General features: G+C 43.1%; 1 protein-coding gene across 1 annotated transcript in view; it reads right to left on the bottom strand.

Moving 5' to 3' along the window:
* The window catches only part of LOC144828072 (adhesion G protein-coupled receptor E3-like), a 359420-nt gene that overhangs the window by 16995 nt on the left and 329869 nt on the right, over positions 1-12556 (bottom strand). The gene's annotated exons all lie outside the window — the stretch shown is intronic.

The following is a 12556-nucleotide window of genomic DNA, read 5'->3' as shown; positions in this document are numbered from 1 at the left end:
TTGATTTACCATGTATTACTCAGAAAGGTTTGGCCTGCAAAAATTTCCTGAGGGGAAAACAGAGCAGGCCTGCTAATGTCAGCAAAACTCTTAGAGCCCTATTTATCAAGGGTTTGCATCGCGTTTGCACCATGCAGTTCGATTTATCAAGCCACCGAAGGCACTTTGGGTGGCCCTGCGTGGCTTCATACATCAGGAGTAACAAACACAGCACAAATTGCTGCGTTGCATTACGTAGCCCTGGGAAGGTTTTCCATGGGCCTTGCATGGGTGTTCCCGCGCAACTCCCATAGATTTTGACACATTTTATTAAATACCTCTCCTCTGATCGAACCATATTTAAGAATTGTGACGAAACCTTATCATCGATGGCTGTTGACGAGGTTTCGTTTCAACCTAATTCACTTTTCATTGGGGAACCTGTCTGGTTGGTGTAAACCAGAAGACCTAGCTGTGTGGCAATGCGATGATTGTTCTATCCAGGACACATTGCATGTCATCATGTTTTGTGGTTTTTATGATTCCATCCGACGGCGATTTCTAGTTCCTCTTTTGAGAGGAAAAGGATTTCAACATGTAAAACCAGCTCTATTATATCTCCAATTGCTTGATGATGTATGGTCCATTTTAAATATTGCCAGTTTCCTGGTTGCTGCGGTGAGGTCAAGGAAAAGGAGATTCCCTAGTATCATGACAATATGAATTATGTTAGAAATATAGCTTTGAGTGATCCATGAATTATGTTTTTCCTATCTGTGATGGGGGGCTTTTTACAATGGAGGATGATCATTTGGGTCATTTTAAAATATGATGTCTCTCTGATCTTAGAATTTGTAAATAATCGTGTTTAAAAAAAAAAAATAATAATAATAATACATTTTTTTATATGTTTTTACTTTGTATGATTTTAATTAATAAAATAAAGTGGTTTGACTGACACATTCCCAGATTTACCATTACTGGGTGCCAAAAAGAAAAAGATATGCCTTCTCAGGGGAGGCATAATGGGGGGAAATATCGTTATTCATGTTTGTTACTTCCTCTTTCTGTATGCTGCAGAATTCAGCACACTTCGAAAGAGGAATATGGCTCTCAGAATTGTTTTTGTGCAGGAGAATGTCACCTTATTTGATTTATGGTCAGTACATGGACAATCATACACATCGAATTTCATGGGGCACTCCAAATCGGGGCTTTAGATTCCGAAGCGATGCATAATTTCACAGATATGGAATACATTTAACAGAAACACTCGTGTGTAATTGGCATTATTTTAGGATGTGTGTTTCTTTATTCTCCAAACATTGTGGGGCATATTAAAGAGCCCCTTTTACGTCACTCTAGTACCACGCAATGTGGTGCAAGAGTGACGCAAATTGAAAGTGAGATTTATGAAGCCACGCAAGGCCATCTTGCGCATCTCTGCGTGGTTTCATAAATCTCGATTAATGCAAAGCAGCACAATTCACTGTGTTGCATTAATCTGCACCAGGAGGGTGTTTCCATGGGTACTGCTTGGTTGTTCCCATGCAACATCCATGGATTTTGACACATTCACAGATTTACCAAAAGTGATAGACCTGGGAATGCACCAAAAACCTACACCTGCCCAGGTGAGGTGTAACAAGGAGAAATATGATTATTCTGAAGCATACATAGAAAGAGAAAAAAGCCTCAGGGGATTTTTTTGTGCATGAAGGTGCTCCTTCTTCCCAAAAAACACTCCTCCTTACGAAGTAGGCAACCTTTCACCATCATGCATGAGTACCCTTGATGGCGATAGGTAGCCAAAAGGGCACCAGGCAGGAATGTGCTTTGTTGAATTAAATATGTCACATTCCTAACCTTTCCCTGTCAAGCACTGCAGCACAGGAAGTCTTGGCCACAAATATGGCCCTGTGATTTTTCCAAATTTTTCCATGTGGTGTCTGTGGGCAAGCACCATATATTAAACCAGGTTAACTATAGCTACATTTAGTTCCAATTAGTACAATTGTTTCAAGTACTAGGAAATCTTTTTTCCGGTTATAGGGGTTAACACATACCATGCTTTTAGAGCAAAAACAGGCCATTCTTACAGAGTTTAAAAATATTTTATGCTGTTAGATAAGCAATCTTCTGCTTAGCCAGCAATTGTGTTTTCGTGTGTAATCATGCACACATTTATGTATGTCTTTCATAGAGAGCCATTATCATTGGTTTCAGTGTCTAAATCTCATAAAGCACTGCTATGACATAGCAACAGTTGATAACAAAACTGGTTACCCGCTGTTGTGATGTCATAAAAGCCTTCGAGGCCAGGCTGACGGGGCTCTCTGAGAGCCTGTCAGTGCAGCTCCGCTTGTATGCTTTGGCTGAAAGCAGAAAGCACAGCTACAGTAGTGAGAAGGTAGGCAGGGAATGTGGCGGGGGTTGGTTGAGGAAGGCAGGTAAGTTTTTTATTTTTAACCTTTGGAGCAGAGATACGTAACAGAAGTCATGCTATGTATTGCTCCCCCATTACTTCTCTGCCACTGAGTAGCAGTTGAAAGCTGGTGCAGATGGTTTTGAGGGCGCTACATAACATAAAACTATTGATGTGTAAAAAGTGAATTACAGGTTGGCTTTTCAACCCGGGGTTTTGAGTGACATCAAAGACAACTCAAGCTTCACTCTCATTGTCTATTTGATGTCCCTTAGAACCATTTGGTGAAAAACATCTCCGTAATTCAGTTATCCATCGATAATTCTAGAGTAGATTGGAGTAGCATACAGTGATTTGGCATACAGTGGAGTGGCACACACTAAAGTGGCATACACTAAAGTGGCATAGAGTGGAGTGGCATAGGTAGTGGCATTGAGTGGAATTGCATGGAGTGGCAAAGAGTGGAGTGGTGTAGAGTGGAATATGTTGACTGGAGTCACATGCACTGGAACAGAATAGATTGGAGTGGCATAGAGTAAGTAGTGTAGAGTGTAGACTATCATACAGGGTTCTGGGGTATAGTGGAATGGCGTAGTGTATTGTTGTAGAGTGGAATATCGTACAGTGGAGTTGTGTGGCATGGAGTAGCGTAGAGCAGGATAGCATAGAAAGAAGTGGCATAGACTTTAGTGGCATACAATGGAGTGACATAGAGTGGAGTGTCGTAGAGTGGAGTGCTGTAGAGTGGAGTGGCATAGAGTGGAATAGCGTAGAGTGGAGTAGCATAGAGTGGCATGGAGTAGAGTTGCATATAGTGGAATAGCATACAGTGTTGCGGTGTACAGTGGAGTGGTGCACAGTTGAGTGACATACACTGGAATAGAATAGCATTGAGTTGCATAGAAAGGAGTGGGGTGGTGTAACATATACTGCAATAGCGTAGATGAAGTGGAGTAGAGTGGAGTGGCATAGGGTGGAGTGGCGTAGAGTAGAGCACCATAGAGTGGAATGGTGTAGAGAGGACTAGCATAGAGTGGAGTGGCATAGAGTGGAATAGCGTACAGTGAAATAGCATAACATGGAGTGCTATAGAGTGGAGTGGCGCACAGTGGAGTGGTGTACAGTGGTGCACAGTTGAGTTGCGGACAGTGGATTGGCGTAGAGTTGAGTGGTGTAAGTAGTGGCGTAGAGTGGAAAGGCACGGAGCAAAGTGGCATAGAGTGGAGTAGTGTTGAGTAGAGTGGCAAAGATTGGAGGGGCATAGCTTCCAGTGCTATATACAGGAGTTACATACACTGGAGTAGCATAGATTGGAGCAGCGTAGAGTGGACTAGCATACAGTGTTCTGGTGTACAGGGGAGTGGCATAGATTGTAGTACTGTAGAGTTTAATATTGTAGCATGGAGTGGCATAAAATGGAGGGGCGTGGAAGTAGAGTGGCAAAGAAGTGGCATAGAGTAGAATAGAATAGAGTGGAGTGGCGTAGAGAAGATGAGCGTACAATGGAGTGGCATACAGTGGAGTGTCGTAGAGTGGAGTGCTGTAGAGTCTAATGTCGAAGAGTGGAGTAGCGCAGAGTGGAGAGGCATAGAGTGGTGTAGAGTTGAGTGGTGAAGAGTTGAACAGCGTGGAATAGAGAGACATAGAATGGAGTAGATTGGAGAGGTGTAGAGTGGAGCGGTATAGAGTGAACTAGCGTACAGTGCTTTGGTGTACAGTGTAGTGGTGCAGAGTTCCATTCAGTGGAATATCATAGCATGGAGTGTTGTAGAATGAAGTGGCCTGGGGTGGAGTGAAATAGAGAAGAATAGCGAAGAATGGAGTAGCTTAGACTGGAGTGACATACAATGGAGTGGCATACAGTGAAGTGTCGTAGAGTGGAGTGCAGTAGAGTGGTATAGTGTAGAGTGGAGTGCTGTTGAGTGGAGTGTTGTAGAGTGAAAAGGTGTACAGTGTTACGGCATAGAGTGGAGTAGAATAGCATTGCTTGAAGTAGAGTAGAATGGAGTGGCGTGTCATGGAGTGGAGTTGCGTAGTCTGCAATTACGTACCATGGAGTGGTTTAAAGTGGAGTTGCATAGGGTGGAGTGGAGTGCGGTAGAGTGGAGTGGTGCACAGTGGAGTGGCGTAGAGGGGAGTGGCATTGAGTGTAGTGGAATAGAGTGGAGTGCCATAGACTGGAGTCACATTCACTGGAATAGCGTAGCTTGGAGTGGCATACAGTGGAGTGGAATAGAGTGGTGGGTGATAAATTCCATTCTGCTGGCAGAGTTCGTGGAGTTTTGCCCACTCCCCCTTACGCTTGTCTTCTAGTGGTACCAGGTGAGATTTTCTCAAGTTGGATAGTTGCAGGCGGTGATGACCATTCGCGTTGAGAAAGTTGTTGCTTGAGTATAAAATCTACTTGAGTGGCAGCAAAGAAGCAGCATACTTTGGCGTGCCACCTGGTGCTGTTCACGCTGATTTTGCAAAACGAAACAAGCTCCTGGAGCTAAAATCAATGTGAACAGCGCAACGTACGGATTTCTGCCCACTCGTAAAACTCCACAGAGTGGACTAGCGTACAGTGTTCTGGTGTAGAGTGTACTGTCATAGAGTAGAATATCATATCGTGGACTTGGGTGGATAGGAGTGGCGTGGAGAATAGTGGAGTGGCATAGAGTAATATAGCATTGACTGAAGTGGGGTACAATGGAGTGGCATGGAGTGATGTAGAGTGGCATAGAGTCAAGTGGCATAGAGTGGAATATCGTAGAGTGGATTGGTATAGTGCTAAGTGGCATAGAGTGGAGTGGCATGGAATGACATGGAGTGGAGACACATAGAGTCGAATAGCGTAGCTTGGAGTGGCATAGACTGGAGTGGGGTACTTTGGAGTGGCATACAGTGGAGTGGTGTACAGTGAAGTGGCGTACAGTAGAGTCACATATAATAGAATAGCTTAAATTGGTGTAGAGTGGAGTGGGGCTGAGTGGAGTGGCTTACAGTGTAATGGCGTAGAGTTGAATGGTGTAGACTGAAGTAGCGTACAGTGGAATAGTGTAGAGTGGAGTGGAGTGGCATAGAGTGGAGTGGCTTAGAGTGGAGTGACATAGAGTAGAACAGAGTAGAGTGGTGTAGAGTAGAGTGGAATAGCATAGAGTCTTGTGGCATTGAGTTGAGTGGTGTTGAATATAGGGCATAAATTGGAATAACATAGCATTGAGTGGTGTAGAATGAAGTGACATGGAGTGAAGTGTCACAGACTGCAATAGTGTAGAGTGGAATGGCAAACACTGGAGAAGCATAAGGTGGAGTAGAGCATCCTAGAGTGAAGTGGCATATAGTGGAATAGCATAGAGTGGACTTGCATGCAGTGAAATAGCATAGTGTGCGGTGAAGTGGTGTACAGTGGAGTAGCGTACAGTGGATTGGTATACAGTGGAGTGGCATAGAGTGGAGTGCATAGAGTGGAGTAACATAGGTAGTCTATTAGAGTGGAATAGCATTGACTGGAGTGGTGAAGAGTGGAGTGGCGCAGAGTGGAGTAGTGTAGAGTGGACTAGCAAAAAGTTTTCTGGTGTACAATGGAGTGGAATAGAGTGTAGTGTCATTGAGTGGACTATCGCAGTGTAGAGTGACGTAAAAATTCAGTGTCATAGAATGGAGTGCCATAGAGTGGAGTGGTACAGAGTTGATTAGCGTAGAGTGGAGGATCACAGAGTCGAGTGGTGTAGAGTAGAATAGCGTAGAGTAGCATACAGTCAAGTGGCGTTGAGTGAAATAGCATACAATGGTCTGGTGCACAGTGGAGTTGTGCAGAGTGGCGTGTCATAGAGTGGAATATCATAGTGTGGAGTGGTTTGGCATAGAGTAGAATAGCATAGAGTGGAGGGGCGTTTACCAGAGTGGCATATAATGGAGTGGCATCGAGTGGAGCGTTGTAGAGTGGAGTGCCACAGAGTGGAGTGGGAGAGAGTGAAATAGTATAGAGTGGAGTAGCGAGGAGTTGAGCGGCGTTGAGTGGAATGGCATAGAGTGGAGTAGCATTGAATAGAGTGACATAGAGTGGAGTCAGGTAGCGTCGAATAGCATAGAGTGGTGTGGTTTGTGGTGTAGTAGTATGTATTTTAAAAAGACAGTGTGAAAGTGGCTGAACAGATGTAGGGTAAATTGTTGGATGAATAAATATTATGGGGTGGAAACAATAATTTTATTATGTTTGCAGCATGGCGTAAAAAGGGGCGTGGCCTCAGAACACCTCTCTGCAATCCAGCTGTGTGGCTCTTACTGGAGCTACCTTGTGGGCTAGTTGTCCCCCAGGGACCCTCAGTATTCAAGTGGAATTATTTTCTCAACTAACAATGCGCCAGGGGGCGCGTTTGGAGAGTGGTGGAGAAAAGGGATGGGGCCTTTCTCTACCTCTCAGCAATCCCGCTATGTGGGGCTACTGGAGGTAAGAGGTAGGCTAGTTGGCCCCTGAAGGACCCCCAGCAGTGAAGGTTACTTGAATCCCCATCCAGGAGTGTGCCAGGGAGTGCGTTTAGAGTGGTAGGGAAAGGGGGCATGGCCTGCTACGAGTACTTACCAATGCTGCTTTGTGGGACTTAATGAAGGTAATAGGAGGGGTAGTTGGCCCACAAGGATGTCCTTTGGGCCAACTACCCCTCTTGTTACCTCCAGTAAGTCCCACACAGTGGGACTGCTAAGACGTCTTCGGAGGCCTTGCCCCCCTTTCTCCAACACTCTGCAAACGTACCTCGTGGCAGACTACGGAATGGGGGATAAAGTTCAATTTACTCCTGAGGGAGTTTGGTGGACAAGAATTCCTCCTGGTACCTCCTGTAAGTCCTACGCAGCAGAATCCTGAGCACTGTTTGGTGGCCCAGCACCCTTTCTCCACCACTCTGCAAATGTTACTACTACTTAAAGAATCATCTTTCTGCACCTCTGACTTAGAGGTAGTTTTAACCCCTGCCCTATTATGTACTAGGGCCTTACAGTTCAGGTCATGACAATCACAGGGGTACCCCCAACGAATAGTGATCCCTAGTGTATGTAGGTGTTTTCACTGCATTCTAAGTGTCTTTTAGCATACCACTGGCTCTAGACCTGGTTAGTGCTCATTAGCAAAAAGTTGGGGGCACTGGATGTCTTTGCAACAAGGCCTCTTTCTGCTCCCCTGTTGGTTCTTTCTGCACATCTCTTGCTTCTTCCTGTACTTTTCATCATCTTTCTGGACTTCTGTTCCCTCTTTCTGCATTTCTCTTGCTTCTTTCCGTGCCTTTGTTCCTCTTTCTTCACATGTCCTACCTCTGTAGGCATAGTTAGAAATTAATATTTAAAAATCTTTGAAATGCACTGAAAAAACCATAGGTTTCAGGGACGTTATAGTTACAAATTAGCATTAAAAAACCTTTGAAATTCACAGAAAAAAACATAGGTTTTAGGCAGGTTATAGTTAGAAATTAGCATTTAAAAAACCTTAGAAATTCACTGAAAAAACACAGGTTTCAGGGACGTTATAGTTAGTTGAACAATTCACCCATAGAAAAACCAGTGAATTTCGGCCGTTATAGTTAGTTCAGCTAACTTTAACTCGCGCCCCCAATGCACTGCTGATGATGTCACATATTACATCATTCATGACAAGGTCAGTGACATCACTGATGACATCACGGATGACATCGCAAATGACATCACTGATGAAATCACTGATGACATCATCCCCCTGATAATCTGATGCACCTCATCACACCCTAATATAACCTTTGATACACACACTCTAAAATACAGACTACCATTTTCAAAACCATAGACATGCCAACACCCGTTACTACATACTCACTCACTGATTCCTAGGTCTACACACACATCCCACTCATTCACCGAGACAGTCACTCATACATGCAGTCATTCATCAATACAGCACTATCATATGCACTCATACACCTATACAGATACTCACACACTGCCACTCACCCATAGAGTTACTCACACGTCTAGTCAGTCATCTAAAAAATCAATCACAATCCCATTTACTCACCTAAACAGTTATACACATGCCACCTCACCTATTCATACAGATACTAACACATATTTACTCTCTTATACAATCACTGACACAAGCACACACTCATTCATAAAGCCACTCTCACAATCGCTCACTCACATATAGTCATTTATATACTCCAACACTCACATATACTGCCTTTCACATATGTAGTTACTCATACATATACCACTGAGACATCCATTCACTCACCAACACAGCCATAAACACACTCACTCACCCATATAGCCCTTCACAGACACACTTTTGAACTGGTACACCCAGTCAATCACCCACTCACACATATATGCACAAAGTCACACACTCCCCACACAGACACTCAGACACTCAGGCACCCAAACAAATACTCAGGCAACCAATCAATAACCCATATAGACACTCATGTAGCTACTCACCAACCCATGCAGCAGCTTACATAACAACAGACAGACTGATACAGACATTCACACAGTTTAGTCACTCACCCATGCATTCAGTGAGACACATTTAATCACTCACTTATATAGTCAGTCAAGCACCTACTAAATCATCCATTCAGACACTTATACACCCACTCATTCTTCAATACACCTTGGCATATATATATTTTAAACATATTTAAACTTTACAGAAGCACACAGTCACTGGATGATGTTATCAGTGATGTCATTTGAGATGTCATCAGTGATGTCACTGACCATGTCATGAATGATGTAATATGTGACGTCATGAGCAGCGAACTGTGGGGGCGCAAGTTATAGTTACCTGAATTAACTATAATGGCCAAATTTCACTGGTTTTGTATGAGTGAAATGTCCAACTAACTATAACGTCCCTGATACCAGTGGTTTTCAGTAGACTTCTCAGTTTAGGAGTCCTAAAGTTAAGAGTCCTAACTTTACTACTTTTAAACTGAGAAAAATCCTAACTTTAAGACTTTCGGTTTTCACAGAAGGCATTTAGGAGTCCTAAAGTTAGGAGTCCACACTTTACTACTCCTAACCTGAGAAAAATCCTAACTATAAGACTATAGGTATTTACAGAAGGCATTTAGGAGTCCTAAAGTTAGGACTCCTAACTTCTGTGAATACCAAAATGAGTAAGTGCCTTCTGTGAATACCAAAATGAGTAAGTGCCTTCTGTGAATACCAAAATGGTAGTACGTTTAGGATTTTGTCTTAAGTTAGTTCTGTGAATCGGGCCTGTTAGCTCTCTAGTTGTTCATTAGAACAATATTGGAAACTGCAGTAGAATACTAGGGCATTAACCGATGGACTGCAGCTATTGTTGAAAGTATATTTTTCAATCTGCATATCAGAATGATTTACCGACAAGGATGAGAAATATATTTGAGAATGTATGTACTTTTATGGTTTATTTGAGCCGAATAAAATGAACATTGATTTATCATTGATATTTTAGCGCTGAAAAAAATGTGTTCTTATTTTACCTTTCTAGAACACTAACCACAACTTTTGTGACAAAGCAAATCCTCTTATTTTGTTCATTTCTAAAGGACATAAACAAAGCATGCCTCTGCAAGGTTCTGAGTTTCCCATACAGCTGGACATTACACAAGAGGGTCAGGTGGCCAAAGTCTCTCACTGGCACAGATACAAATGTCCGATCACAGTAAAATTTGACAAAACATAGTATGTGGTGTAATGTGAAATTGTGGGGCCACCCTGCAGAATGTAATAAGGGCCCCCATTGTCCCCAGTGGCTCACAGATATTTATTGGCATGGGGCTGAGTGGGGCCCCCTTGAAGGGTTGGGGTCCCCCTGAAGGCATTGCCCCCCGCGCTGCAAGGGTTGCAGGGTCCTGTGTTAATCCTCTGAACATAGTATGTTACCACCACCACTTTAAGTTTATGCCCAGGACAGAGGAAGTAGTCCATTGTCAACTATCAGGGCATGCTGGATGTACCCCTCCAGGTCACAAGGCAAGTCCTAGATCTTTCATAGGCAGACAGGCCTACGTCTCTGAAACCATGTATGATGCAGGACCTCGCAATGCATTGCATGTCCTTAAATGCGATTTACAAAGTCAGGCAAGAGCGATTTGTGACGCCTTGCATGACTTTGTAAAGAAATGTAATGCAACACTGCTGCTTGTGCTATTCTGTGCTACATTTCATTGTTGTAGGTGTTCCATGGTCGGAGCATGTGCTTTCTCCTCCATCTGCCCATAGATTTTGACACAATTCCAGATTTACTAAAGGTTGTAAATCTGGGATTGCTCTAAAGTGGTGTGCCTACCACAGGCCTTAACAAGGAGTAATATCTTTATCCCTCCTCGGTTTACAAATGCAGAAGGAGTAAGCCTCTAAGGATTGTTTTTGTGCAGGAAGATATCCTTAGCTGAACAAAAACAATCCCACCAGTAATACAGGCACCCTTACGCCATGGCCCAAGGGTGCCTGGTTTGGCACAAGGCAATACACGGTGTGCCAGCACTGGTATGCAGCAGAAATGTGCTCTGTACAGAATTTGTCACGATTCTACTCTCTCCATTTCATGCCACACAGCGCTGCAGGTTCCCTTGCTGCATTGCGTTGCCTGAAACTTTAGTAAATCTGGCCCTAGGCTCATATGCTGTCGGGTACGTAGGCCAGTGGCACACACCTGAATACCAATGCAGGGAAAATTCCTGTCCCATCATCAAGGTTAGACGATTCTAAACTGAATGTAGCAGGAAATAACATGCATTAGATTGTTTTCATATTAAGATAGAAATGGCTACAGTTTGAGTGGTTAGGAATTGCTTCAAATGTTGCAAATGAGGAGAGTTCACGGCATTCAGCATAGCTGATGAACAGGACATGGGAAAAAGTTTAAAGGAGTTATATAATAAATGTGTTAGTTAGTGCTGAAAATCACCAGAAAAGCTAGGCAAAAGATTCATTCATTTTCTATGGCACAAGAAGTGGTTAATCACTATAACTACATAAAGGGGAGCTATGCAGAAATAACATCAGGAATGGAGGAAACTGAAGAAAATGAGGGCCACATTTATCAGTCTATTGCACAACATGGCAAGCTATCCTACTGCCTTCCACTGCATGAAAGGGAAAGGGTAGGAATGCGCCCATATATAACATTCATGCCCTTTCCTAGCACTGGCACACTTTTGGTACCCTTGTGTGTTGCAAAGGTGCCTGTGTGGTAGGCAGGATTGTTTTTGTGCAGGACGGGACACCTTACTGCACAAAAATGACCCTGAGAGGCATTTTCTTTTATGACATCACAACAGTGGGTAACCGGTTTTGTTATCAACTGTTGCTATGTCATAGAGTTAGTTGTGAGATTTAGAACTGAAATAAATGATAGAGGCTCTCTATGAAAACCATACATAAATGTGTACATGATTACATTCACCTATACAATTGCTGGATAAGCAGAAGATTGCTTATCTAGCAGCATAAAGTACTTCAAAAACTCTGTCAGAACGGCCTGCAGTTGCTTTGAAAGCATGGTATGTGTTAACCTGAAGAGGAAAAAACAAAGAGAAATACATGTGTTTCTCCTTGTTACGCCTCACCTGGGGACACGTAGCATTTTGACGCATTCCTAGGTCTACCATAATGGTAAATCTGGGAATGCCCCATAATCCATGAGTGAATGAGTGGGAACACCCACTATCCATCCATGGAATGCCTCCCTGGCGCAAAGTATTGCAATGCAGCGATTGGCGTTGCCTTTTGTTACTCTAGACTTATCAAGCCATGCAGGGCCACGCAAGATGACCTTGCGTGGCTTGATAAATCTCTCTTAGGTTTTGGGTCACCCTTGCGTCCCTATTGCACGAACTAGAGAACTATAGTGAATAACAAATATATTTGTATAGTTGTATCCTAACAAACTCAGCAAAACCAATCAGGATATAGACAATTTTTTAAAATTCTTTAGCATTGTCTCGCCAAACAGCAGCTGAGAGCAAAATAATTAGACAACCAATAGAAAATAGAAACATTTCAATAGTCAAGATATTATGTAGGCGATATGGGTGTATGGATGATGAGCTAAGACATTAATTTTACATTGAGTTAGATGCTCTAGTGAGAGAGTTGTTGATGTAGTTTTCCAGAGCAGTGGATATCCAACATCCTTTAAAAAAAAGG

This window comes from Lissotriton helveticus, chromosome 4_1 (assembly GCF_964261635.1).
Source record: "Lissotriton helveticus chromosome 4_1, aLisHel1.1, whole genome shotgun sequence".
NCBI lineage: Eukaryota > Metazoa > Chordata > Amphibia > Caudata > Salamandridae > Lissotriton > Lissotriton helveticus.
Note: the sequence above shows the minus strand (reverse complement) of the source record. Positions and strands in the feature narration are given on the sequence as shown.